The following is a 13,785-nucleotide window of genomic DNA, read 5'->3' on the forward strand; positions in this document are numbered from 1 at the left end:
GTCAGTATTTATTGTACTCTCCAGGTCTGTATGTATTGCACTCTCCAGGTCAGTATTTATTGTACTCTCCAAGTCACTATCTATTACCCTCTCCAGGTCAGTATTGATTGTACTCTCCAGGTAATTATTTATTGCACTCTCCAGGTCAGTATATATATTGTACTCTTCAAGTCAGTATTTATTGTACTCTCCAGGTCAGTATTTATTGTACTCTCCAGGTCTGTATGTATTGCACTCTCCAGGTCAGTATTTATTGTACTCTCCAAGTCAGTATCTATTACCCTCTCCAGGTCAGTATTGATTGTACTCTCCAGGTCATTATTTATTGTACTCTCCAGGTCAGTATTTATTGTACTCTCCAGGTCAGTATTTATTGTACTCTCCAGGCCAGTATTTATTACCCTCTCCAGGTCAGTGTTTATTAACCTCTCCAGTTCATAATTTATTGTACTCTCATGGTCAGTATTTATTGTCCTCTCCAGGTCAGTATTTATTGTACTCTCCAGGTCAGTATTTATTGTACTCTCCAGGTCAGTATTTATTGCACTCTCCAGGTCAGTATTTATTGTACTCTCCAGGTAAGTATTTGTTGTACTCTCCAGGTCAGTGTTTATTGTACTCTCCAGGTCAGTATTTATTACCCTCTCCAGGTCAGTAATTATTGTACTCTCCAGGTCAGTATTTACTGTACTCTCCAGGTCTGTATTTATTGTGCTCTCCAGGTCAGAGTTTATTGTACTCTCCATGTCAGTATTTATTACTCTCTCCAGGTCAGTATTTATTGTACTCTCCAGGTCAGTATTTATTACCCTCTCCAGGTCAGTGTTTATTAACCTCTCCAGGTCATAATTTATTGTACTCTCATGGTCAGTATTTATTGTCCTCTCCAGGTCAGTATTTATTGTACTCTCCAGGTCAGTATTTATTTTATCTCCAGGTCAGTATTTATTGCAATCTCCAGGTCAGTATTTATTGTACTCTCCAGGTAAGTATTTGTTGTACTCTCCAGGTCAGTGTTTATTGTACTCTCCAGGTCAGTATTTATTACCCTCTCCAGGTCAGTATTTATTTTACTCTCCAGGTCAGTATTTACTGTACTCTCCAGGTCTGTATTTATTGTGCTCTCCAGGTCAGAGTTTATTGTACTCTCCATGTCAGTATTTCTTACTCTCTCCACGTCAGTATTTATTGTACTCTCCAGGTCAGTATTTATTGTCCTCTCCAGGTCTGTATTTATTACCTACTCCAGGTCAGTATTTATTGCACTCTCCAGGTCAGTATATATATTGTGCTCTTCAGGTCAGTATTTATTATACTCTCCAGGTCAGTATTTATTGTACTCTCCAGGTCTGTATTTATTGCACTCTGCAGGTCAGTATTTATTGTACTCTCCAGGTCAGTATTTATTACCCTCTCCAGGTCAGTATTGATTGTACTCTCCAGGTCAGTATTTATTGTACTCTCCATGTTAGTATTTATTGTATTCGCCAGGTCAGTATTTATTTTACTCTCCAGGTCAGTATTTATTATACTCCCCAGGTCAGTATTTATTATCCCCTTCAGGTCAGTATTTATTGTGCTCTCCAGGTCAGTATGTATTGTACTCTCCAGGTCAGTACTTAATGTACTCTCCAGGTCAGTATTTGTTGTAATCTCCAGGTCAGTATTTATTGTACTCCCCAGGTCAGTATTTATTGTAGTCGCCAGGTCATTATTTATTGTCCTCTTCAGGTCAGTATTTATTTCCCTCTCCAGGTCAGTATTTAGTACCCTCTCCACGTCAGTATTTATTGTACTCTCCAGGTCAGTATTTATTGTACTCTCCAGGTCAGTTTTTATTGTACTCTCCAGTTCAGTATTTATTGTACTCTCCAGGTCAGTATTTATTGTACTCTCCAGGTCAGTATTTATTGTACTCTCCAGGTAAGTATTTATTGTACTCTCCAGGTCACTGTTTATTGTACTCTCCATGTCAGTATTTATTACCCTTTCCAGGTCAGCATTTATTGTACTCTGCAGGTCAGTATTTATTGTACTATCCATGTCTGTATTTATTGTACTCTCCAGGTCAGTGTTTATTGTACTCTCCATGTCAGTATTTATTACTCTCTCCAGGTCAGTATATATTGTACTCTCCAGGTCAGTATTTATTTACTTCTCCAGGTCAGTAATTATTACCCTCTCCAGGTCAGTATTTATTACCCGCTGCAGGTCTGTATTTATGGTACTCACGATGTCAGTATTTATTGTAATCTCCAAGTCACTATTAATTGTACTCTCCTGGTCAGTATTTATTGTACTCTCCAATTCAGTTTTTATTGTACTTTCCAGGTCAGTATTTATTGTTCTCTCCAGGTCAGTGTTTATTGTACTCTCCAGGTCAGTATTTCTTTTACTCTCCAAGTCATTATTTATGTACTCTCCAGGTCAGTATTTATTGTACTCTCCAGGTCAGTATTTATTGCACTCTCCAGGTCAGTATTTATTGTACTCTCCAGGTCAGTATTTATTGTACTCTCCAGGTCAGTATTTATTGCACTCTCCAGGTCTGTATTTATTTTACTCTCCAGGTCAGTATTTATTGTACTCTCCAGGTAAGTATTTGTTGTACTCTCCAGGTCAGTGTTTATTGTACTCTCCAGGTCAGTATTTATTACTCTCTCCAGGTCAGTATTTATTGTACTCTCCAGGTAAGTATTTATTGTACTCTCCAGGTCTGTATTTATTGTACTCTCCAGGTCAGAGTTTATTGTACTCTCCATGTCAATATTTATTACTCTCTCCAGGTCAGTATTTATTGTACTCTCCAGGTCAGTATTTATTGTCCTCTCCAGGTCTGTATTTATTACCTACTCCAGGTCAGTATTTATTACCCACTGGAGGTCTGTAGTTATGGTACTCTCCAGGTCAGTATTTATTGTACCCTCCAAGTCACTATTAATTATACTCTCCTGGTCAGTATTTATTGTACTCTCCAATTCAGCTTTTATTGCACTCTCCAGGTCAGTATATATTGTACTCTCCAGGTCAGCATTTATTGTACTCTCCAGGTCAGTATTTATTGCACTCTCCAGGTCAGAATATATATTGTACTCTTCAAGTCAGTATTTATTGCACTCTCCAGGTCAGTATTTATTGTACTCTCCATGTCAGTATGTATTACCCTCTCCAGGTCACTATTGATTGTACTCTCCAGGTCATTATTTATTGTAATCTCCAGGTCAGTATTTAGTGCACTCTCCAGGTCAGTATTTATTGTACTCTCCAGGTCAGTATTTATTACCCTCTCCAGGTCAGTGTTTATTACCCTCTCCAGTTCATAATTTATTGTCCTCTCCAGGTCAGTATTTATTGCCATCTCCAGGTCAGTATTTATTTCCCTCTACAGGTCAGCATTTATTACCCTCTCCAGGTCAGTAGTTATTGTACTCCCCATGTCAGTGTTTATTGTACTCTCCAGGTCAGTATTTATTGTACTCTCCAGGTAAGTATTTATTGTACTCTCCAGGTCAGTGTTTATTGTACTATCCAGGTCAGTATTTATTACCCTCTCCAGGTCAGCATTTATTGTATTCTCCAGGTCAGTATTTATTGTACTCTCCAGGTCAGTATTTATTGTCCTCTCCAGGTCTGTATTGATTTCCCTCTCCAGGTCAGTATTTATTACCCGCTGCAGGTCTGCAGTTATGGTCGTCTCCAGGTCAGTATTGATTGTACTCTCCAAGTCACTTTTAATTGTACTCTTCTGGTCAGTATTTATTGTACTCTCCAATTTAGCTTTTATTGTACTCTCCAGGTCAGTATATATTGTTCTCTCCAGGTCAGTGTTTATTGTACTCTCCAGGTCAGTATTTATTGTACTCTCCAGGTCACTATTTATTGTACTCTCCAGGTCAGTATTTATTGTACTCTCCAGGTCAGTATTTATTGCACTCTCCAGGTCAGTATTTATTGTACTCTCCAGGTCAGTATTTACTGTACTCTCCAGGTCTGTATTTATTGTGCTCTCCAGGTCAGAGTTTATTGTACTCTCCATGTCAGTATTTATTACTCTCTCCAGGTCAGTATTTATTGTACTCTCCAGGTCAGTATTTATTGTCCTCTCCAGGTCTGTATTTATTACCTACTCCAGGTCAGTATTTATTGCACTCTCCAGGTCAGTATATATATTGTGCTCTTCAGGTCAGTATTTATTGTACTCTCCAGGTCAGTATTTATTGTACTCTCCAGGTCAGTATTTATTTTACTCCCCAGGTCAGTATTTATTATACTCTTCAGGTCAGTATTTATTGTGCTCTCCAGGTCAGTATTTATTACCCTCTCCAGGTCAGTATTGATTGTACTCTCCAGGTCAGTATTTATTACCCTCTCCAGGTCAGTATTGATTGTACTCTCCAGGTCAGTATTTATTGTACTCTCCATGTTAGTATTTATTGTATTCGCCAGGTCAGTATTTATTTTACTCTCCAGGTCAGTATTTATTATACTCCCCAAGTCAGTATTTATTATCCCCTTCAGGTCAGTATTTATTGTGCTCTCCAGGTCAGTATGTATTGTACTCTCCAGGTCAGTATTTATTGTACTCTCCATGTTAGTATTTATTGTATTCTCCAGGTCAGTATTTATTTTACTCTCCAGGTCAGTATTTATATTACTCCCCAGGTCAGTATTTATTATACTCTTCAAGTCAGTATTTATTGTGCTCTCCAGGTCAGTATGTATTGTACTCTCCAGGTCAGTATGTATTGCACTCTCCAGGTCAGTGTTTATTATACTCTCCATGTCAGTATTTATTGTACTCTCTGGGTCAGTATTTATTGTACTCTCCAGGTCAGTACTAATTGGACTCTCCAGGTCAGTATTTATTTTACTCTCCATGTCAGTACTTAATGTACTCTCCAGGTCAGAATTTCTTGTACTCTCCAGGTCAGTATTTATTGTACTCCCCAGGTCAGTATTTATTGTAGTCGCCAGGTCATTATTTATTGTCCTCTTCAGGTCAGTATTTATTTCCCTCTCCAGGTCAGTATTTATTACCCTCTCCACGTCAGTATTTATTGTACTCCCCATGTCAGTATTTATTGTACTCTCCAGGTCAGTATTTATTGTACTCTCCAGGTCAGTTTTTATTGTACTCTCCAGGTCAGTATTTATTGTACTCTCCAGGTCAGTATTTATTGTACTCTCCAAGTCAGTATTTATTGTACTCTCCAGGTCAGTATTTATTGTATTCTCCAGGTAAGTATTTATTTTACTCTCCAGTTCAGTATTTATTGTCCTCTTCAGGTCACTATTTATTACCCTCTCCATTTCAATATTTATTTTACTCCCCAGGTCAGCATTTATTATAATCTCCAGGGCAGCATATATTGTACTCTCCAGGTCACTATTTATTGTGCTTTCCTGGTCAGTATTTATTGCCCTCTCCAGGTCAGTGTTTATTATACTCTCCAGGTCTGTATTTATTACCCTCTCCAGGTCAGTATTTATTACCCTCTCCAGGTCAGTATTTATTGTACTCTCCAGGTCAGTGTTTATTGTACTCTCCAGGTCAGTATTTATTACCCTCTCCAGGTCAGTGTTTATTGTACTCTCCAGGTCAGTATTTACTGTACTCTCCAGGTCTGTATTTATTGTGCTCTCCAGGTCAGAGTTTATTGTACTCTCCATGTCAGTATTTATTACTCTCTCCAGGTCAGTATTTATTGTACTCTCCAGGTCAGTATTTATTGTCCTCTCCAGGTCTGTATTTATTACCTACTCCAGGTCAGTATTTATTGCACTCTCCAGGTCAGTATATATATTGTGCTCTTCAAGTCAGTAATTATTGTACTCTCCAGGTCAGTATTTATTGTACTCTCCAGGTCTGTGTTTATTGCACTCTGCAGGTCAGTATTTATTGTACTCTCCAGGTCAGTATTTATTACCCTCTCCAGGTCAGTATTGATTGTACACTCCAGGTCAGTATTTATTGTACTCTCCATGTTAGTATTTATTGTATTCTCCAGGTCAGTATTTATTTTACTCTCCAGGTCAGTATTTATTTTACTCCCCAGGTCAGTATTTATTATACTCTTCAGGTCAGTATTTATTGTGCTCTCCACGTCAGTATGTATTGTACTCTTCAGGTCAGTATGTATTGCACTCTCCAGGTCAGTGTTTATTATACTCTCCAGGTCAGTATTTATTGTACTCTCTGGGTCAGTATTTATTGTACTCTCCAGGTCAGTACTAATTGGACTCTCCAGGTCAGTATTTATTTTACTCTCCATGTCAGTACTTAATGTACTCTCCAGGTCAGTATTTATTGTACTCTCCAGGTCAGTTTTTATTGTACTCCCCAGGTCAGTATTTATTGTAGTCGCCAGGTCATTATTTATTGTCCTCTTCAGGTCAGTATTTATTTCCCTCTCCAGGTCAGTATTTATTACCCTCTCCACGTCAGTATTTATTGTACTCCCCAGGTCAGTATTTATTGTACTCTCCAGGTCAGTATTTATTGTACTCTCCAGGTAAGTATTTATTGTACTCTCCAGGTCACTGTTTATTGTATCTCCAGGTCAGTATTTATTACCCTTTCCAGGTCAGCATTTATTGTACTCTCCAGGTCAGTATTTAATGTACTCTCCAGGTCTGTATTTATTGTACTCTCCAGGTCACTGTTTATTGTATCTCCAGGTCAGTATTTATTACCCTTTCCAGGTCAGTATTTATTGTGCTCTCCAGGTCAGTATGTATTGTACTCTCCAGGTCAGTATGTATTGCACTCTCCAGGTCAGTGTTTATTATACTCTCCATGTCAGTATTTATTGTACTCTCTGGGTCAGTATTTATTGTACTCTCCAGGTCAGTACTAATTGGACTCTCCAGGTCAGTATTTATTTTACTCTCCATGTCAGTACTTAATGTACTCTCCAGGTCAGAATTTCTTGTACTCTCCAGGTCAGTATTTATTGTACTCCCCAGGTCAGTATTTATTGTAGTCGCCAGGTCATTATTTATTGTCCTCTTCAGGTCAGTATTTATTTCCCTCTCCAGGTCAGTATTTATTACCCTCTCCACGTCAGTATTTATTGTACTCCCCATGTCAGTATTTATTGTACTCTCCAGGTCAGTATTTATTGTACTCTCCAGGTCAGTTTTTATTGTACTCTCCAGGTCAGTATTTATTGTACTCTCCAGGTCAGTATTTATTGTACTCTCCAAGTCAGTATTTATTGTACTCTCCAGGTCAGTATTTATTGTATTCTCCAGGTAAGTATTTATTTTACTCTCCAGTTCAGTATTTATTGTCCTCTTCAGGTCACTATTTATTACCCTCTCCATTTCAATATTTATTTTACTCCCCAGGTCAGCATTTATTATAATCTCCAGGGCAGCATATATTGTACTCTCCAGGTCACTATTTATTGTGCTTTCCTGGTCAGTATTTATTGCCCTCTCCAGGTCAGTGTTTATTATACTCTCCAGGTCTGTATTTATTACCCTCTCCAGGTCAGTATTTATTACCCTCTCCAGGTCAGTATTTATTGTACTCTCCAGGTCAGTGTTTATTGTACTCTCCAGGTCAGTATTTATTACCCTCTCCAGGTCAGTGTTTATTGTACTCTCCAGGTCAGTATTTACTGTACTCTCCAGGTCTGTATTTATTGTGCTCTCCAGGTCAGAGTTTATTGTACTCTCCATGTCAGTATTTATTACTCTCTCCAGGTCAGTATTTATTGTACTCTCCAGGTCAGTATTTATTGTCCTCTCCAGGTCTGTATTTATTACCTACTCCAGGTCAGTATTTATTGCACTCTCCAGGTCAGTATATATATTGTGCTCTTCAAGTCAGTATTTATTGTACTCTCCAGGTCAGTATTTATTGTACTCTCCAGGTCTGTGTTTATTGCACTCTGCAGGTCAGTATTTATTGTACTCTCCAGGTCAGTATTTATTACCCTCTCCAGGTCAGTATTGATTGTACACTCCAGGTCAGTATTTATTGTACTCTCCATGTTAGTATTTATTGTATTCTCCAGGTCAGTATTTATTTTACTCTCCAGGTCAGTATTTATTTTACTCCCCAGGTCAGTATTTATTATACTCTTCAGGTCAGTATTTATTGTGCTCTCCACGTCAGTATGTATTGTACTCTTCAGGTCAGTATGTATTGCACTCTCCAGGTCAGTGTTTATTATACTCTCCAGGTCAGTATTTATTGTACTCTCTGGGTCAGTATTTATTGTACTCTCCAGGTCAGTACTAATTGGACTCTCCAGGTCAGTATTTATTTTACTCTCCATGTCAGTACTTAATGTACTCTCCAGGTCAGTATTTATTGTACTCTCCAGGTCAGTTTTTATTGTACTCCCCAGGTCAGTATTTATTGTAGTCGCCAGGTCATTATTTATTGTCCTCTTCAGGTCAGTATTTATTTCCCTCTCCAGGTCAGTATTTATTACCCTCTCCACGTCAGTATTTATTGTACTCCCCAGGTCAGTATTTATTGTACTCTCCAGGTCAGTATTTATTGTACTCTCCAGGTAAGTATTTATTGTACTCTCCAGGTCACTGTTTATTGTATCTCCAGGTCAGTATTTATTACCCTTTCCAGGTCAGCATTTATTGTACTCTCCAGGTCAGTATTTAATGTACTCTCCAGGTCTGTATTTATTGTACTCTCCTGGTCAGTGTTTATTGTACTCTCCATGTCAGTATATATTACTCTCTCCAGGTCAGTATATATTGTACTCTCCAGGTCAGTATTTATTTACTTCTCCAGGTCAGTAATTATTACCCTCTCCAGGTCAGTATTTATTACCCGCTGCAGGTCTGTATTTATGGTACTCACGAGGTCAGTATTTATTGTAATCTCCAAGTCACTATTAATTGTACTCTCCAGGTCAGTGTTTATTGTTCTCTCCAGGTCAGTGTTTATTGTAATCTCCAGGTTGGTATTTATTGTACTCTCCAGGTCAGCATTTATTGTACTCTCCAGGTGAGTATTTATTACCCTCTCCAGGTTTGTGTTTATTGTACTTTCCAGCTCAGTATTTATTGTACTCTCCAGATCAGTATTTATTGTTCTCTGCATGTCAGTATTTATTGTATGCACCAGGTCATTATTTATTCTACTCTCCAGTTCAGTATTTATTGCACTCTCCAGGTCAGTATTTATTGTACTCTCCAGGTCAGTATTTATTACCCTCTCCAGGTGAGTATTTATTGTACTCTCCAGCTCAGTATGTATTGTACTCTCCAGGTCAGTATTTATTGTCCTCTCCAGGTCAGTATTTATTGTACTCTCCAGGTCAGTATTTAATGTACTGTCCAGGTCAGTATTTATTGCCCTATCCAAGTCAGTATTTATTGTACGCCCCAGGTCAGTATTTATTGTACTCTCCAGGTCAGCATTTATTGCACTCTCCAGGTCAGTATTTATTACCCGCTGCAGGTCTGTATTTATGGTTCTCACGAGGTCAGTATTTATTGTAATCTCCAAGTCACTATTAATTGTACTCTCCTGGTCAGTATTTATTGTACTCTCCAATTCAGTTTTTATTGTACTCTCCAGGTCAGTATTTATTGTTCTTTCCAGGTCAGTATTTCTTTTACTCTCCAGGTCATTATTTATGTACTCTCCAGGTCAGTATTTATTGTACTCTCCAGGTCAGTATTTATTGCACTCTCCAGGTCTGTATTTATTGTACTCTCCAGGTCAGTATTTATAACCCTCTCCAGGTCAGTATTGATTGTACTCTCCAGGTCAATATGTATTGTACTCTCCAGGTCAGTATTTATTGTATTCTCCAGGTAAGTATTTATTTTACTCTCCAGTTCAGTATTTATTGTACTCTTCAGGTCACTATTATTACCCTCTCCATTTCAATATTTAATTTACTCCCCAGGTCAGCATTTATTATAATCTCCAGGGCAGCATATATTGTGCTCTCCAGGTCAGTATTTATTGTACTCTCCTGGTCAGTATTTATTGCCCTCTCCAGGTCAGTGTTTATTATACTCTCCAGGTCTGTATTTATTACCCTCTCCAGGTCAGTATTTATTACCCTCTCCAGGTCAGTATTTATTGTACTCTCCAGGTCAGTATTTATTGTACTCTCTGGGTCAGTATTTATTGTGCTGTCCAGGTCAGTACTTATTAACTCTCCAGGTCAGTATTTATTGTACTCTCCAGGTCACTATTTATTACACTCTGCAGCTCAGTTTTTATGGTATCTCCAGGTCAGTATTTATTGTTCTCTCCAGGTCAGTTTTTATTGTACTCTCCAGGTTAGTATTTATTGTACTCTCCAGGTCAGCATTTATTGTACTCTCCAGGTCAGTATTTATTACCCTCTCCAGGTTAGTATTTATTGTACTCTCCATGTCAGTATTTATTGTACTCTCCAGATCAGTATTTATTGTTCTCTGCATGTCAGTATTTATTGTATTCACCAGGTCATTATTTATTCTACTCTCCAGGTCAGTATTTATTGCACTCTCCAGGTCAGTATTTATTGTACTCTCCAGGTCAGTATTTATTACCCTCTCCAGTTCAGTATTTATTGTACTCTCCAGCTCAGTGTTTATTGTACTCTCCAGGTCAGTATTTATTACTCTCTCCACGTTAGTATTTATTGTACTCTCCAGATCAGTATTTATTTACTTCTCCAGGTCAGTAATTATTACCCTCTCCAGGTCAGTATTTATTACCCGCTGCAGGTCTGTATTTATGGTACTCACGAGGTCAGTATTTATTGTAAACTCCAAGTCACTATTAATTGTACTCTCCTGGTCAGTATTTATTGTACTCTCCAATTCAGTTTTTCTTGTACTCTCCAGGTCAGTATTTATTGTTCTCTCCAGGTCAGTTTTTATTGTACTCTCCAGGTCAGTATTTCTTTTACTCTCCAGGTCATTATTTATGTACTCTCCAGGTCAGTATTTATTGTACTCTCCAGGTCAGTATTTATTGCACTCTCCAGGTCAGTATTTATTGTACACTCCAGGTCAGTATTTATTGTACTCTCCAGGTCAGTATTTATTGCACTCTCCAGGTCTGTATTTATTGTACTCTCCAGGTCAGTATTTATTACCCTCTCCAGGTCAGTATTGATTGTACTCTCCAGGTCAGTATGTATTGTACTCTTCAGGGCAGTATTTATTGCACTCTCCAGGTCAGTATTTATTGTACTCTCCAGGTCAGTATTTATTGTACTCTCCAGGTCAGTATTTATTGCACTCTCCAGGTCAGTATTTATTGTACTCTCCAGGTCAGTATTTATTGCACTCTCCAGGTCAGTATTTATTGTACTCTCCAGGTCATTATTTATTCTACTCTCCAGCTCAGTATTTATTGCACTCTCCAGGTCAGTATTTATTGTACTCTCCAGGTCAGTATTTATTTCCCTCTCCAGGTCAGTACTTATTGTACTCTCCAGGTCAGTATTTATTGTCCTCTCCATGTCAGTATTTATTGTACTCTCCAGGTCAGTATTTAATGTACTGTCCAGGTCAGTATTCATTTCCCTCTACAGCTCAGTATTTATTGTACTCTCCAGGTCAGTATTTATTGTCCTCTCCAGGTCAGTATTTATTGTACTCTCCAGGTCAGTATTTAATGTACTGTCCAGGTCAGTATTTATTGCCCTATTTAAGTCAGTATTTATTGTACTCTCCAGGTCAGTATTTATTGTACTCTCCAGGTCAGTATTTATTGTACTCTCCAGGTCAGTATTTATTGTACTCTCCAGGTAAGTATTTATTGTACTCTCCAGGTCAGTGTTTATTGTACTCTCCAGGTCAGTATTTATTACCCTTTCCAGGTCAGCATTTATTGTACTCTCCAGGTCAGTATTTATTGTACTCTCCAGGTCTGTATTTATTGTACTCTCCAGGTCAGTGTTTATTGTACTCTCCATGTCAGTATATATTACTCTCTCCAGGTCAGTATTTATTGTACTCTCCAGGTCAGTGTTTATTTACTTCTCCAGGTCAATAATTATTACCCTCTCCAGGTCAGTATTTATTACCCGCTGCAGGTCTGTATTTATGGTACTCACGAGGTCAGTATTTATTGTAATCTCCAAGTCACTATTAATTGTACTCTCCTGGTCAGTATTTATTGTACTCTCCAATTCAGTTTTTATTGTACTCTCCAGGTCAGTATTTATTGTTCTCTCCAGGTCAGCGTTTATTGTACTCTCCAGGTCAGTATTTATTACCCTCTCCAGGTCAGTATTTATTGTGCTCTCCATGTCAGTATTTATTGTTATCTCTGGGTCAGTATTTATTGTGCTCTCCAGGTCAGTACTTATTGGACTCTGCAGGTCAGTATTTATTGTACTCTCCAGGTCAGTATTTATTACCCTCTCCAGCTCAGTTTTTATGGTAACTCCAGGTCAGTATTTATTGTTCTCTCCAGGTCAGTGTTTATTGTACTCTCCAGGTTAGTATTCATTGTACTCTCCAGGTCAGCATTTATTGTACTCTCCAGGTCAGTATTTATTACCCTCTCCAGGTTAGTATTTATTGTACTCTCCAGGTCAGTATTTATTGTACTCTCCAGATCAGTATTTATTGTTCTCTGCATGTCAGTATTTATTGTATTCACCAGGTCAGTATTTATTGTACTCTCCAGGTCAGTATTTATTGTACTCTCCAGGTCAGTATTTATTGTACTCTCCAGGTCAGTATTTATTGTACTCTCCAGGTAAGTATTTATTGTACTCTCCAGGTCAGTATTTATTGTACTCTCCAGGTCAGTATTTATTGTACTCTCCAGGTCAGTATTTATTGTACTCTCCAGGTCAGTATTTATTGTACTCTCCAGGTAAGTATTTATTGTACTCTCCAGGTCAGTGTTTATTGTACTCTCCAGGTCATTATTTATTACCCTTTCCAGGTCAGCATTTATTGTACTCTCCAGGTCAGTATTTATTGTACTCTCCAGGTCAATATTTATTACCCTCTCCAGTTCAGTATTTATTGTACTCTCCAGCTCAGTGTTTATTGTACTCTCCAGGTCAGTATTTATTACTCTCTCCACGTTAGTATTTATTGTACTCTCCAGATCAGTATTTATTTACTTCTCCAGGTCAGTAATTATTACCCTCTCCAGGTCAGTATTTATTACCGGCTGCAGGTCTGTATTTATGGTACTCACGAGGTCAGTATTTATTGTAAACTCCAAGTCACTATTAATTGTACTCTCCTGGTCAGTATTTATTGTACTCTCCAATTCAGTTTTTATTGTACTCTCCAGGTCAGTATTTATTGTTCTCTCCAGGTCAGTGTTTATTGTACTCTCCAGGTCAGTATTTCTTTTACTCTCCAGGTCATTATTTATGTACTCTCCAGGTCAGTATTTATTGTACTCTCCAGGTCAGTATTTATTGCACTCTCCAGGTCTGTATTTATTGTACTCTCCAGGTCAGTATTTATTACCCTCTCCAGGTCAGTATTGATTGTACTCTCCAGGTCAGTATGTATTGTACTCTTCAGGTCAGTATTTATTGCACTCTCCAGGTCAGTATTTATTGTACTCTCCAGGTCAGTATTTATTGTACTCTCCAGGTCAGTATTTATTGCACTCTCCCGGTCAGTATTTATTGTACTCTCCAGGTCAGTATTTATTGCACTCTCCAGGTCAGTATTTATTGTACTCTCCAGGTCATTATTTATTCTACTCTCCAGCTCAGTATTTATTGCACTCTCCAGGTCAGTATTTATTGTACTCTCCAGGTCAGTATTTATTTCCCTCTCCAGGTCAGTATTTATTGTACTCTCCAGGTCAGTATT

Source organism: Pristiophorus japonicus, unplaced genomic scaffold, assembly GCF_044704955.1.
Source record: "Pristiophorus japonicus isolate sPriJap1 unplaced genomic scaffold, sPriJap1.hap1 HAP1_SCAFFOLD_49, whole genome shotgun sequence".
Classification (NCBI taxonomy): Eukaryota; Metazoa; Chordata; class Chondrichthyes; family Pristiophoridae; genus Pristiophorus; species Pristiophorus japonicus.